The sequence below is a fragment of the Lepisma saccharinum genome, chromosome 6 (genome assembly GCF_977018435.1).
Source record: "Lepisma saccharinum chromosome 6, izLepSacc3.1, whole genome shotgun sequence".
Lineage (NCBI taxonomy): Eukaryota > Metazoa > Arthropoda > Insecta > Zygentoma > Lepismatidae > Lepisma > Lepisma saccharinum.
Window position 1 is genome coordinate 78,909,737 of NC_139234.1, and position 13,215 is coordinate 78,922,951.

The 13,215-nt window shown below is 38.5% G+C and overlaps 1 protein-coding gene across 2 annotated transcripts in view; it reads left to right on the forward strand.

Annotated features, from left to right (window-relative positions):
• Ypel (Yippee-like) overlaps positions 1–13,215 on the forward strand; it is a 244,162-nt gene that overhangs the window by 18,505 nt on the left and 212,442 nt on the right. Inside the window, exon 1 of one of the 2 annotated variants that reach the window (XM_083124196.1) lies at positions 3,424–3,441. The exons of the other annotated variant lie outside the window; for it this stretch is intronic. The gene's annotated coding sequence lies outside the window, so the exon portion shown is untranslated. Of the gene's footprint in view, positions 1–3,423; positions 3,442–13,215 lie in introns of those variants that run through there. 2 annotated transcript variants of the gene reach the window in all.

The following is a 13,215-nucleotide window of genomic DNA, read 5'->3' on the forward strand; positions in this document are numbered from 1 at the left end:
TCCACCAAATGCACACAAAGGCTAATCGAGACTGACCTACAGTTTAAAGTGGAATCCGATCCACTATGTACCTTCACTGGGTATCGAACCCGGAACTCCTTGATTACAAGGCAAAGGCCCCCAAGGATTTTCGAAATGAGGGGGTTACGTATACCTTTTTAAAGCAGTCAGCCCTCAATTTGCCATCTTTCCCTGACTTTGACGTTCTTTGGCCCAGAAATATGCCCCCCACCCCCGCCCCCCTTGGGCATGCAACTGCTGGTAACACCTTTCAGTCTCCTTTTGTAGTACTTTTTTCTTATTTACGTCTGTTGTACACTTTTCTGCCAATTTTGTCTACATCGAGACCTCGTCAAACCGCCGGTACTTTCGAGTAACGTTCTCGGATGTGCAGCACGCGTAGACTGCAGAGCGAGAAGCGATACTGTAGGTTTGGGGCGGGTTTGCACAGTTCTCAATCTACTTTTTTTGGTTAAGCCCTGCCCTTCCGTCTTCGGACGTAAGCACTGATAATATTAGTTTTTAAGGTCCGATCGACCAAACAACCAACTTCAAATTCTATTTTTGTCTTTTACGTCGAAAACCAGGGAGGGTCATATGAACCCTTGAACCAGTCGGCTTGTAATCAAGGGGTCCCTGGTTCGATACCCGGTGGAGGCACATGGCACAGTGGGTCGGATCCCACTTTAAACTGTAGGTCCAGTCCCGATTACCCTTTCTGTGCAAAAAGTGGACTTAATCAATCAAGGCATAGTTTATAATCAAGTCAACTTTAAACTATAGGCTCAGTCCCGATTAACCGTTCTGTGCATAAAGTGCGAGGCAACTTTAAGATATATAGGTAAAAGGTAAAGTGCTCCCCTGTGCTTAGCACTACGCCATGAAGGCGCATAGGGGGTGTGGGGGTAACGACCCACAATTTCTTGATCCGGTCATGGGGTGATGTGATCAGCATCACGCCCCTGACCGCCTTTACCATCCAGGGTTTCCCCCAGGTACCCATGTTATTCGACGCTGGGTGGGTGCCGGGGCCGCTTCCAACGTTAGAAAAGTTCCCGGAATTGAACCGGCCGGGGATCGAACCCGGGACCTTGAGCATGGTAGTCAGACGCGTTACAGACTGAGCCACCGCGGACCGTCACCTATATAGCTTCAGACCCGATTAACCGTTCTGTGCATAAAGTGGGTAAACTGAAACAAACAAACGGTTGGCAACACTGTATGGTTGTACTGCTTGGATTCCCATATAGTGTGACGGTTAATGCTGTTGCCTTTTGTGCGAAATGTGTGGGCTTCGATTCCCGGTTGTATCCTTGAAACATGGTACCAATTGAGGATCAAATGGGAAAGTGCAAGCGAGCTCATTCATGGTTAGCTAGAGAAGAGCGGTGAAAGATCCTACGCTTCGAACGATGAATAGCTGATTGGTGAGTCTTTGCTATGAAAGGACCAATGCTCCATAGACCTTAACTTTAGTGCTTTCCCATCGGAGAACTGCTTCTCAGTCCGATTCGCAACTTAATTGCCACTGTGGCGCTAGCGTCGCTGCCTCTATGATCGATGGAAATGAGATACAACGTTTGTTTGTTTACAGTCGTCTGTTCAACGCGAATGGCTTCGTTCAGAATAGAGGAAACGGAATTTTCGGAATGTTATCGTGTGTTGCGTATCCAAAGGCAACTCCTGGAGGTGTGAAGCCGTTTTAAGCATAGTCCTTGCGTGTTCTCAGTTTTTACTTACGACCGTGAGCAGTAATATAGAAAATTCAGTTGCCGACCACCGTGGCAGAGTGGTTACGCACTACGACGCCAGAGGTCCCGGATTCAAATCCCCGGCCTGGGCGTTCTTTGTGAGTGTCCCTTCATCAATTTTGTCGTATCACCACTAATCCACATCGTCGCAAATTATAATATATAAATATAATAAAGCAAAGCAATTAGCCAAAAGTGACCGAAAAGCGACGACAAATAACAAACATCAAATGAAATGAATCAGAAAATTCAGTCACAATATGTGAAAACATGCATTTGCATTATAAATGGTGTTGTTCGTATCCCGTGTTATAACTGCAGATATTCGAGATGGGACGTGTATAAAGCAAATTCAGTTGGAATTGCAAAGCTCTAGATTCTAGAGGTGTAACATGAGACACATCGTCGTCGTTCTTACTTGCTTAGGTAAGCGGTGAGAAATTTTTGCTGATTCTGTTGACGGATACTGTATTTTAAGCCTGTAAACTATACAGTGTGTGAAGCTGGTTTAGAAATAATTTTCGGCTTGACAAGGAGTTTTTGTGTGTTGCAGTGCTTGCAACATTGATATCAAAACAGATCATCTAAGTGGATTGAAATCACAAAACATTTATTGCGAAGTGTAACGCTATTTTGTAATTTTGTCTTGCATTTTTTTTTTCCTGTGTCGAAAACATTGAAATGATATGAAAATCATGACTCGGGATGTTTTGGGTGTTGTCGTTCGTTTTAAGGGGCCCCTGATGGCGTACTTGTAACGTTGTTGCCTTGTGATCTCGGAGTCCCGGGTTCAATACTCGGTGGAGGCACATAGTGGTTCGGATCCCACTTTAAACTGTAAGCCCAGTCCCGATTAGCCTTTCTGTTCATGAGGTGAACTTAAGAGAAAAACTAAAACTCCAAGCTCGTTGGTTATATAAGCCTCTCTCGACGAAAGTTTATTAATTTATTTTTAATAGTGTTGAATAAATCTGTATACGTGCAGCTTAACACTAAAGATTGGGCGGCAAGGATGTCGAATCGACCCTTCCTAATAGAAATATGTATAATACATTGTTGGAAAGGGGTAGGAATCGAAGATTCCAGAGATGTGTGACTTATGGTGAGGAAACAATTAGGAAGTGGAATAAAACGTAGTATTAATTTTCAGAAACCACCATTATAAATTAAACATAATGAGCCTAATTTACGTGCAAATGTAAGGCTAAATGCCTAATTTATTATGTTAGGCTTGTTGGGTTTAGTTATCCTAGCATAAATAATACATTTACAGTGTATTTATGCTAAGAGAACCAAACCTAACGGACCTTACCTAAGAACATAGGAATTCCTCGAGAAACGTCACAACGTAAGAGTGTCCTCATGTGCGATAAGGGAGACAAGTGAAGTCAGGGTCTTCCTTATCACACAACGCTAGGACAACCTTGAACAATAAAATAACCAAAAACCATATATTTGCTAAGCAAATTGAAGAAAGCAATTTAAATTAACGGAAATAATTTACAGCTATTATAAAATAGAAACTTCAATATCAAAATATAAAAGGAAAACCATAAATACGGATGAAAACACAAAATAAAGATAGTTGAATCCTAGTGGAAATTTGAATACATACACGTTAAAAACCAAAGTTCGACCTGGCAACTCTGTGTGTTTACAACATGGATATCGATAAAGGAAAGCTCTTATGGTAAGTAATGTAAGATAGTTTGTATTATTTCACAGAACAGGAACTTCTAATTGAAAAATGCACAGTGCCAAATGGAAGCACGAATTAAGTACTAGGAGTGAACAAATTTTCTTTTACGCCGAAACGGTAAAACACAAGGGTCGATTGTGCAGTTTAGCCGATTCGGCTTTTAACATGTTAAAGCACCATAGAATGGCCTGGAAATGGATTTTCAAATTGCCAGGAAAACCTGGAGAAGTCAGGGAAAAAAATCCCCTCCATTAGAGGATTAATAATCCGCAAACGGATGCCATCAAGAATCTGGTTTAGAATTGGCCGACTTTTGAATTTTACTCTGTCTGACCGTAGCTTTTAGAAGAGAAAAGATAGCGACGCCTTATGTAACCACATGTACTTGTTTTTCTTTTTTATATACAACTAAGTGTTGCGTAACATAGTTTTCATATTTTATTGTTAGTCGCGGAGATAACAGATTGTTGTTACGTAAAAGAGATGTGAAATGGGAAAATGAGATTTTTTAATGCAGTTATGCAGCTCGGATATACGAGTTTTTGCATGCCATCAGAAATAATTGGCGTGTGCAAAATTATCTTCCACGGGGCAGTACGAAAGTTCGTAATAGGATAATATTTCCGAAATGGGTAATAAGACTTCAACAACTAACAACGTGTATCTTCGTGGAGCGAGTCGACAGTGGTGCCCGGGGCGATACAGCCACGGACACTTCTGGATTGTAACTATCCCATTGAAAATCAATGGAGGTCGTTACAACCTAGAGTCGTTTTCACGTTCAGAAGAGACAACGGCGCTTATGGAGAAACAGCACAGTGTTGCCAATACAGCGCTAGCTCATGTCGCCGGGAAATGATGACCTTCCTTCACAATGAAGGTGTTACATATTTTGTATATATAATGATAATTATATGTAATTATTAACATTAATATTATACTGTGAACGTTACAGTTACCCTTTTTACTATGATCCATTGCGATCACTACACACGCGAGTGTAATGCACGAATATGACACTTCAGAAATCACTTAAAAAAGTAAAAATCACTGAGAGCTCACACAACTGAAAATACTTTTTCGGGAGAGGGAAAAAGTCTAAACAGACCAAAGCAGATCTCTCACTCAAGTAAGGGGACCCTGGCACATGGGTTAGATTCGAGTTGCAACCCAAACAAACAAATGAGTTATGGCCCACGTGAACTGATAAGACGCGAATGACTCAAGCAAGGCATGTCATATTTCTATCTTGAAGCCCCATATTTTGTCACGTGTTGGAAAGCCTTTCAAAGGTTAATATGGTGTCTATGAATTTATGTGTACGTTGGAAACTGAAAGGCGATCTTCATTTCAGTATTAATGTCGACAGTAATGTAAACGAAAACAACGTGTATTTGCGACAGCACTAATGTTGCTCACAACAGCAGCATTGGAAATAATTGTCAATTATTAAATTTCAGTAATTTCAATTCTATTATAACAAACTGCATGAAGTTCATATTTTTACTGAATGGAAATAAAATAACAACTGGAAAACTTGGTGGTGAGTAGCCCGAATGCTGCGGTGAGTCAGCTCAAGATGGCCAGACAACGTCTCCTTACTTCGCGTGCGGTTCGGGTTAAAAAGAAACTCCAAATACATGGAAGTAATATTTCTGGGAACCTTTGAGTGGTTATAAAAAATAATTTCATTATTTTCTCCACAACTTTGTCGCTGGAAGTTTTTACTTGGAATTACAGAACAAAAAATGGCCAGCGACGACATTTTCTACTGCACGAATATAAAAAATCTCCACATACTTTATTTGAATATTTTTTAATGCAAATATGCTTTAAAGTATTGATAAATTCTGAGTACCACCGTCACCTATGACAATTAAAAAACAGTGTCAATTTTTTTCATAATGAAAGCTTCAATTTTACGGCATGTTTCAACGTTAGGAATGAAAACAATGTAAAAATTGTGTTTTCACAGAAAATTTGCGTTTTTAATTTATCTAAAATTATGTAAGCAAGTTACCAGTTTTTTGTGTTCACTATCGTATTCTCCACAAAATTTCCTGCAAAACTGCAGGTACCGATTTTACTTAAGCTAAATTTCTAAATCCAGAAATTTGACAACAGCGCGCTCGTATCTCCCATAAGAAAAGCATTGCCCATAAGAGCCCATTGTGTCTTCTGAACGTGAAAACGACCTAGAAATGTCCGTGACTGTACACTCGACGGCAAATGTAATAGCAAATATGTTGTCCATCGCCGTGCTCATTAGCTTTGCTTTATGGAATTCCTATGTTTGACATTGACTTGAAAGTGTTGCAAAACCTGAAAGAAGTCACCGAATATTTAAAAAAAAAAAAAGCTGCACACGGCGTGAATGAGCATTTTCACACATTTGTAGACACTAATTTTCTGCAACAGTACCAGCTATTCCTCTATGAAACTATCGGCAGTGGTGGCCTCCCCGATGGCGCAGTGGTAGCGTCGTCGCCTTGTAATCAAGGGGTCCCGGGTTCGATACCCGGCGGAGGCACATAGTGGTTCGGATCCCACTTTAAACTGTAGGTCCAGTCCCGATTAGCTTTACTGTGCATAAAGTGGACTTAAAACACCAAATCAATCAATCAACTATCGGCAGTGACCACATGTTCCACGTTCCTGGAAATTCATTTTAAGTTGTCGGGATCACATTGAAAAGTTGAGTAATTTGTTTAGGTAAACTCGCTAGGAACCTGGAATCTTTTGTTATAGCAATTAAGATAAGCAAATTTTTGTTGACTCCAAAAGTACTTTACTAAGGTTAACACACACAAAGAACGGAGGATAATGTGGAGGGCTCGGAAGTCGATGACCTAAATAATGTAAAAAAAAGATGACTTAAAAATAATTTTTACTCTGAAAATGAAAACTTGATTTTTTAATAAATTAAATTAGAATAAGTTGAATAATTCAATAAAACCCTCAGTTTGGTGGTTTAAATTGCTGAAGCAAAGGGATAAAAGCAATTAAGTGCTAATGTAGTTTTCTTTATCTTTACTTCAAGGTTGTATAAAATACACTTCAAGGTTTTTTTTTGTTTGTCATTCACTTCCTTTCAGAATGGACCTTCCATGATACAGTAGTCAGCCAGCATCTGAAAATATAGTTGTATGTCGCGTACATCAGATTATATATTTTTTTATATTGTGATTAAAGCGATAATAGTTTTGAATTTGCTGGAGGGAAAATAAATTTACCACAATGAATTATATTGAATGCATTGCCAAACATTTCATTTAAAAATAATATTTATTTATTGAGGAAATTTCAGATACAGAAAGCATGGCCATTTTACGCTGAAATTGTCAACAATGGTAAGAAAAAAAATTAAAAAGAAAATATGAACAAAATATTGTGATTTTCCCTTGACCGTATTTTCGATTAATGTCATGTCACGAAATTTAAATATGCAAGTGCTGCTAGCAAATGCATTTAAAATTCACAATGGAGGAGAAAAATAAGCTTAAAAAAATGAAGAAAAATGCAACAAAACGGCAAAAAATACTGAAAAATGACCTAAATGTTAAAAAAAAGGCCGACAAATGCCAAATAAAAATAATGTTTATTTGTTCTAACTGAAGGGAAACGGACTGATATCAGGTTTAGCATTGCTTTTAAGGCTCACAAAAAGGATGATATTTCATAAACTTTCCAGCCCTACTAATGTCTGTCTCTGACTGTGTATGTTTCATGTTCTCTCCCCCCCCCCATCCCTGTCTTTCATTACCATTAACAGATCTACACCAGTAACAATGCATGCACAATAAGAATAAAACAACAATGCAAGAAAACTATAAGTGCGAATATAATTTATTTTTATTAATAGAAAACAAAAACGTACGTATATTTAATAAAACCATTTCAACTAGGTATTTTCCTATTAACATTTTAAGCAGTTTGTAAAGGAATAAATTTGCTACTATGTATATATTTTTCATTGATTTAGTTTATTTTACTTCGCGTTTTGTGCCTCTTGGCTAATTTACGAAGGGGGATGAGTGATGAATTGATGAAATTGATGAATGCACATTCACAAACAATCAAGCCCGAGCGGGATTCGAACTCGGGACCCTTGGCGTCGCAGCGCGATGTGCTAACCGCTCGGCAACAGGGTCCGACTTTACTATGTATGTAGATTTTAGGTTTTTAATCTATTTTTTCCTTTACATGCATGTAAGAAATAATAAGTTATGTCAGCGTTTTGTAAAACGCAAACGCCTTAAAAAACTATTTTGCTTGTTAGAACCTATTTTAGGTTTATGTGCCTAAATCAAGCCTTGTTTTAGGTTTTTATATATTTTTAAAGGTTTTACAGGATTTTTATGTCACATAGAGGCATTTACTTTATTTGGTCACGAAAAAAAATCAATGATGAATGTGTTTGAAACGTACTCTCTGTCGATTTCCCTTCCTTCAAGTTAAGCTCTACACAAATTGTCTGGTGCCACTTACCTTTACAATTCAAAGTGTTCTGATCTGTGAGGTCTTGCTACTTTTCATGTCACTTCGAAGCTATGTGGCATTCACGCCTTGCAAACTAACATTTCAGCATTGAAGTTTGTACGACTGACTATGCTTTTGTTGAAAGATTATTTTCAGCATGTAATGATATTCCTTCCCCCAACAGCCTTTGATGATTTCACACCTGCCTTTAGTACTCGACTGCGGAGAAATATAAGATGAACCTTCATTTTCGAAATTACAGTTTTAATGAATTTTATCATCTGAAAAAAAAAAAAAGGCTTGTCGACGTGTTTGTTGGCTCGTTCCCGCAGGCTAATTACGACCTCAAAAGTGTTGTTTCTGACCCTATCAGCGTGTTTGACATCTCTTGAAATTGAATTATTAAATGAAAAAGTTAGCCATGGTGTGTGTGTGTTGGCACAGCGCCTAGGGCACGACTGTCAAACGACGCTTTAGGTCATTTTGATATATTGAATGGCTCTGGCTCGGATATTTTTCAATGCAAATTAAATTGAACTTCAAAAGCATCGGCTAGTCCAAAGGTCGTAATTGTATGCGCGTGCTCGTTGGTAACAGAAGATTGAAATGCCAAACAGGATTTATATTTTTCATTGAAAGTGCATAGTTTTAGCACTTGATACTTGTTTTGGATGGCGAAGTTAAGTGATGCCCTTTTTTTTTCTATTATAAGAATTCGGAACGTGGACAGAAAAGTCTGGGAGCCTTCGAAATGCAATGCTACAGGGAAAGTTCAAGATCAAATGGAGAGACGACACAATAACAAACGAAGATGTCGTGAGACTTGCATATACAGGGTGAGCCAGAAAAATCTGACGATTTTAAAAATGATATAACACAGAAAATAAAAAAAAGAGTTCGTCTTTATTCATGTGCTAGCCATCCAGCCGTATGCATGGCGAGTCCGTGTCGCTTGCGCCGAGTCATTTGCGCCGAGGCTTCTTATCGGTTCATTTCTGCCGCGACATATGTCAAGATCTTCCTTGGTGGGTTTTCCCACAATCCGGAGTGTCATTACCGTCGCGCGCACCTGTGTTTATGAAGTTGCACAGCTGCAGCTGTGTTTGTCTTCGATTGAAAAGGAAGGTGATTGGTAAATGAATGTAAGATGAAAGTATATATGAGGGATCTACATCTGGAAATTAGTATTTATGTGAAACTCAGGCTTGCAAGAGACGACAAGATGGCTGAGAATATGAAAATGTCAATACATCGAAATGGACAAATGTGTTGATTGTGTTCTTTCGAAGTACAGAAGCTTATTCGATCTTCGAGGATGCCTTCGAGCATTTGCATACCTACAAGAATTCAAATAACGTTTGTACTGTTCTTGTTCTAGTGTATCTAAATATTGTGTTTATATAATGTTTGCAAAAAATAACACTGTATTTACAATGTTTCTTTGACGAATAACGATAAATTATTAATAGTTAATAGGCTGATGCTGATTTATGTATTTTGTGTTGTGGAATGAAATTGATACAAGTAATCCTGTGTAACGTCTTTTGAAATAAGTAAAGAAAAGTCATATTTGACTCTGTGGATAGGTTTAACATTTCAGTGTAAACACAGCTGTGTAACGTCATAAACATACGTTTGATTTTATGTTTTAAGTCCACTTTATGCACTATGCACCATGTGCCCATAAACACACGTGCGCGCGGCGGTGATGACACTCTGGATTGTGGGAAAACCAGCCAAGGATGGTCTTGACATATGTCACGGCGGAAATGAACCGATAAGAAGCCTCGGCGCAAACGACACGACACCCCCATGCCATTATTATTGAGAAAAGAAAATTATGATTTCCATCAACATAGTGTAAAGGTTTCCGTGACCAGGTTAAGCTACAGAAGCAAAGGAAAGAAAAACAATTAAGTGCTAATGTAGTTTTATTTATTTTTACTTCAAGGTTTTTCTGTGTAAGACGTTCATCGCCTTTCAGAGTGGACCTTGCACGATACAGTTGTCGGTCAGCGTCTGAAAATAGATTATATTTTTTTTAATACTGTGACTAAAACCACAGGTTAAAGCGATTATACTTCCCAACAAGGGAACCTCAAAGTCAAAGTAAGCTTCACACAAAGTATTTTAAATTGCCGGAGAAAAAATAAATGTACCACAAGTTAACTATTTAATCCATTGCCAATCATTTCGGTTAAAAATATCATAGAGCTTTTCAATTTACCGTATTTTCGATTAATGGCGAACTTGCTAAAAAGACCACGTCAGAAAACTTAGATATATAAAAGATATACTAGTAAATGCATTTAAAATTTACGAATCAGAGGAAAAGAAAAATAATCCTCAAAATGAAGAAATATGCAATAAAAACGGCAAAAAATACTGAAAAATGGCCTAATCGTAAAAAAAAAAAAGGCCTAAAAATGCAAAATAAAGACAATGTTTTCTGGTTCTAACTTATCGACTGATATCAAGTTTAGCATTGTTTTCAAGGCTCAGAGAAAAAGACACGGAATTCACTGCAGTTATACACAAAGAACCAAGTATTCAACATTCCGATATAATTTTCCCCCACTTTCCCCTTTATTATTCAAGTTATCAACTGGATTTGTCTATAGTAGGAAATATTTCGCGGAGTTGTCGACTAACGAGAAGAAAGTGTGAGCTATTTTCATCATACAGGTGCCTCGACGTGAAGCTCAAGTGCAAATTCATTTCCACTGTCTCGCCTGATCTTCTGGCACTCGCTGCAAAAACTCGGGATTGCTACTGTGGAGATGTTCTATTTCCTCATTCCTAGGGGCTAACGGGGTTCTGGCGAGTGGATCTACGGTTAACCAAAGTATCCTCTGTATCTAAGCTTGTCACCTCGTGACTTTGTTACTATTTTGTGTTATTGTTTACAGAAGGTGCTTTACATTTTGAGCATGGCAAAATTGCAGTTTTTAACCACACATATTCCCATATTTTGCATCGAAATTTGTATCAAGGCAAATTATTCCATACTGCTTTAATTTTTTTGAAACCGTGACAGACCTCTGGTTTCAGGAGACATGAGATGAACTATCCCGTTAGTAGATACGGGAGCTAGATTTATACTAGAACTAGATGAATAATACTATGTAATAATACGGGAATTATTTACATGAAACTAAGAACAATACGAGAACCAGATTAATGATGATACAAGGTTAGATCAATAAGAAGGATACGAGAACTGGATCAATATTACTGAGAATGTTACAGAACTAGATCAGTGATGCTAAGAACTGTAATCTGTTTTTGAATCATTATTCTGCAGTTTTAATTGTTGTCCAGAATACTATGCCGTGCAGCTCCACCTGGTACCCCTTGAATGAAAAGCGACATCGTTAGCTACTGTGCTATCAGAGAAGCTCCTAACAACTACATCAGCGATACCATAAAACGATACCAGAAGAACAGTCCTTCCCTATGTGTATTGGTAACGCTGTCGCCTTGTAATCAAGGGGTCCAGGGTTCAATACCCGGTGGAAGCACATTGCACAGTAATTCGGATCCTACTTTAAATTTTAAGTCCAGTCCTGATTAGCCTATCTTATCATAAAGTGGACTTAGAGCAAACTTTTTTGATGTGACAACAACAACAATATAAGATGATTGGTTACGAGAACAAGAAGATGAACGGCACTACGTATTATAGATTCGCTAGTGAGATCAATGAGCTAACAAATATAGACACGTCAATCTACTCATCGAAACAAAACTGATAGCAAAGCAAAAGCTGAAGCAGACGTAAATTCCAGTTTTTTCTTGGATAACGGAAATAGTCAGCGAGCTTGATATTTCCTGCAGCCTTCATGGTACTAGTATTCCGCAGTTTGGTGTTCCTTGTTTGGAATGTGGCTCGTTGGCACAGCTTAACTCAGGACATCGCTTGTTGATATCCGTCGGCAGAGTGTCCTCCATTCGAGGTGGCGAAGTTTGCTGTATCCTTTTGGAACTTTGCCCAAGAGGCCGTGTGGAAATCTGGAAATTACCAGATACGGAATTTTCTCTCGCAAGCTGGAACATTAGAAATCTGGTTTTGCGACTTCAGTTTCAGAAGAAACGTATATATATTTTCTCACCTATTTACTGTCCGCTGTAAGAACGAAATCTATGTAAACAAAAGCACATAGGAGAGAATCTATTGGTTATTCCGATGTCAGCTCTGCAGGAATCTCAACATAGCTCCTATCGTGAAGTCGTGCGATCTTATATTATACTGGCTGATTACCCGGCTTTGCCCGGGCATTTATTTATCCCAATCTTGTATTAGAGGAAAATAGTGAATTCTAACTATAGAGTAAAATGTAACTAATTTTAAATGTGGTCGTGAATGTCACCAATTATCTTAGTGACTCCGAAAACTATGGATTCGACATTAATCTAGGTCATTTATGGCATTTTATTTTTCACCCCCTCTCACACCCCATGGCGATAGGTGATGAACTTGGGAGTTGAACCGCATTGGGAGTGTCACGAAAACTATGGATTCCATTCGCAACGCAGCCTGAATGTTAGACAACCCGAGAAACACTATCGTTGTGCGGATTGCATAGAGTCACGGATGTCTGTCTGTCCGGAATTTAATATCGGTGGTTTTCGATTATTTTTACATGTCACCTTCTCCCACCCCACCCCTAGGGGTGCCAGGGGTGTCTTACCTCAAAATATTATTTCCAGATTGCAAGTGATACGTGTACCAAGTTTAATTGAAATTGCTCCAGGCATTCGAGAGTTATGCTGGAACAAACAAATATATATATACACACACACACACACACACACACACACATACACACACACACACACACATATCCATATTTATATATATAGAAGATTAGGTATCACTTGGACTAGGTCTGAAAGGAGCAAAAGAGAAGGGGAGGGGGAGTGTATTGCAGTTTCCTATGAGTTTGTTACCCGTATTTTACTATTTCGAAAACTAAGGTGGTTTGATTTCAATCAAGTTTTAAATCGGGCGACATTTTTTAAAATCAATTTAAAGAAATAATTGATAGAATATTGCACATAAGGAATTTGTAGATATCAGAATCACTTTCAGTGAAAGTACAAGGTAACCAAAAAAGTTCTTGACGTTTTTGACGTCCCATTAATCATGCGCTCACAGAGAGGAAACGAAATGACGCACGTGCCTGCCAAGCGATCGGGAGTTAGTCTGACCATCGACTGTCAGTAATACAGGCACGTTGCGCACACACAGCAGTCATAACTCGTCCAGTGTCGAAGGGAAGGTAT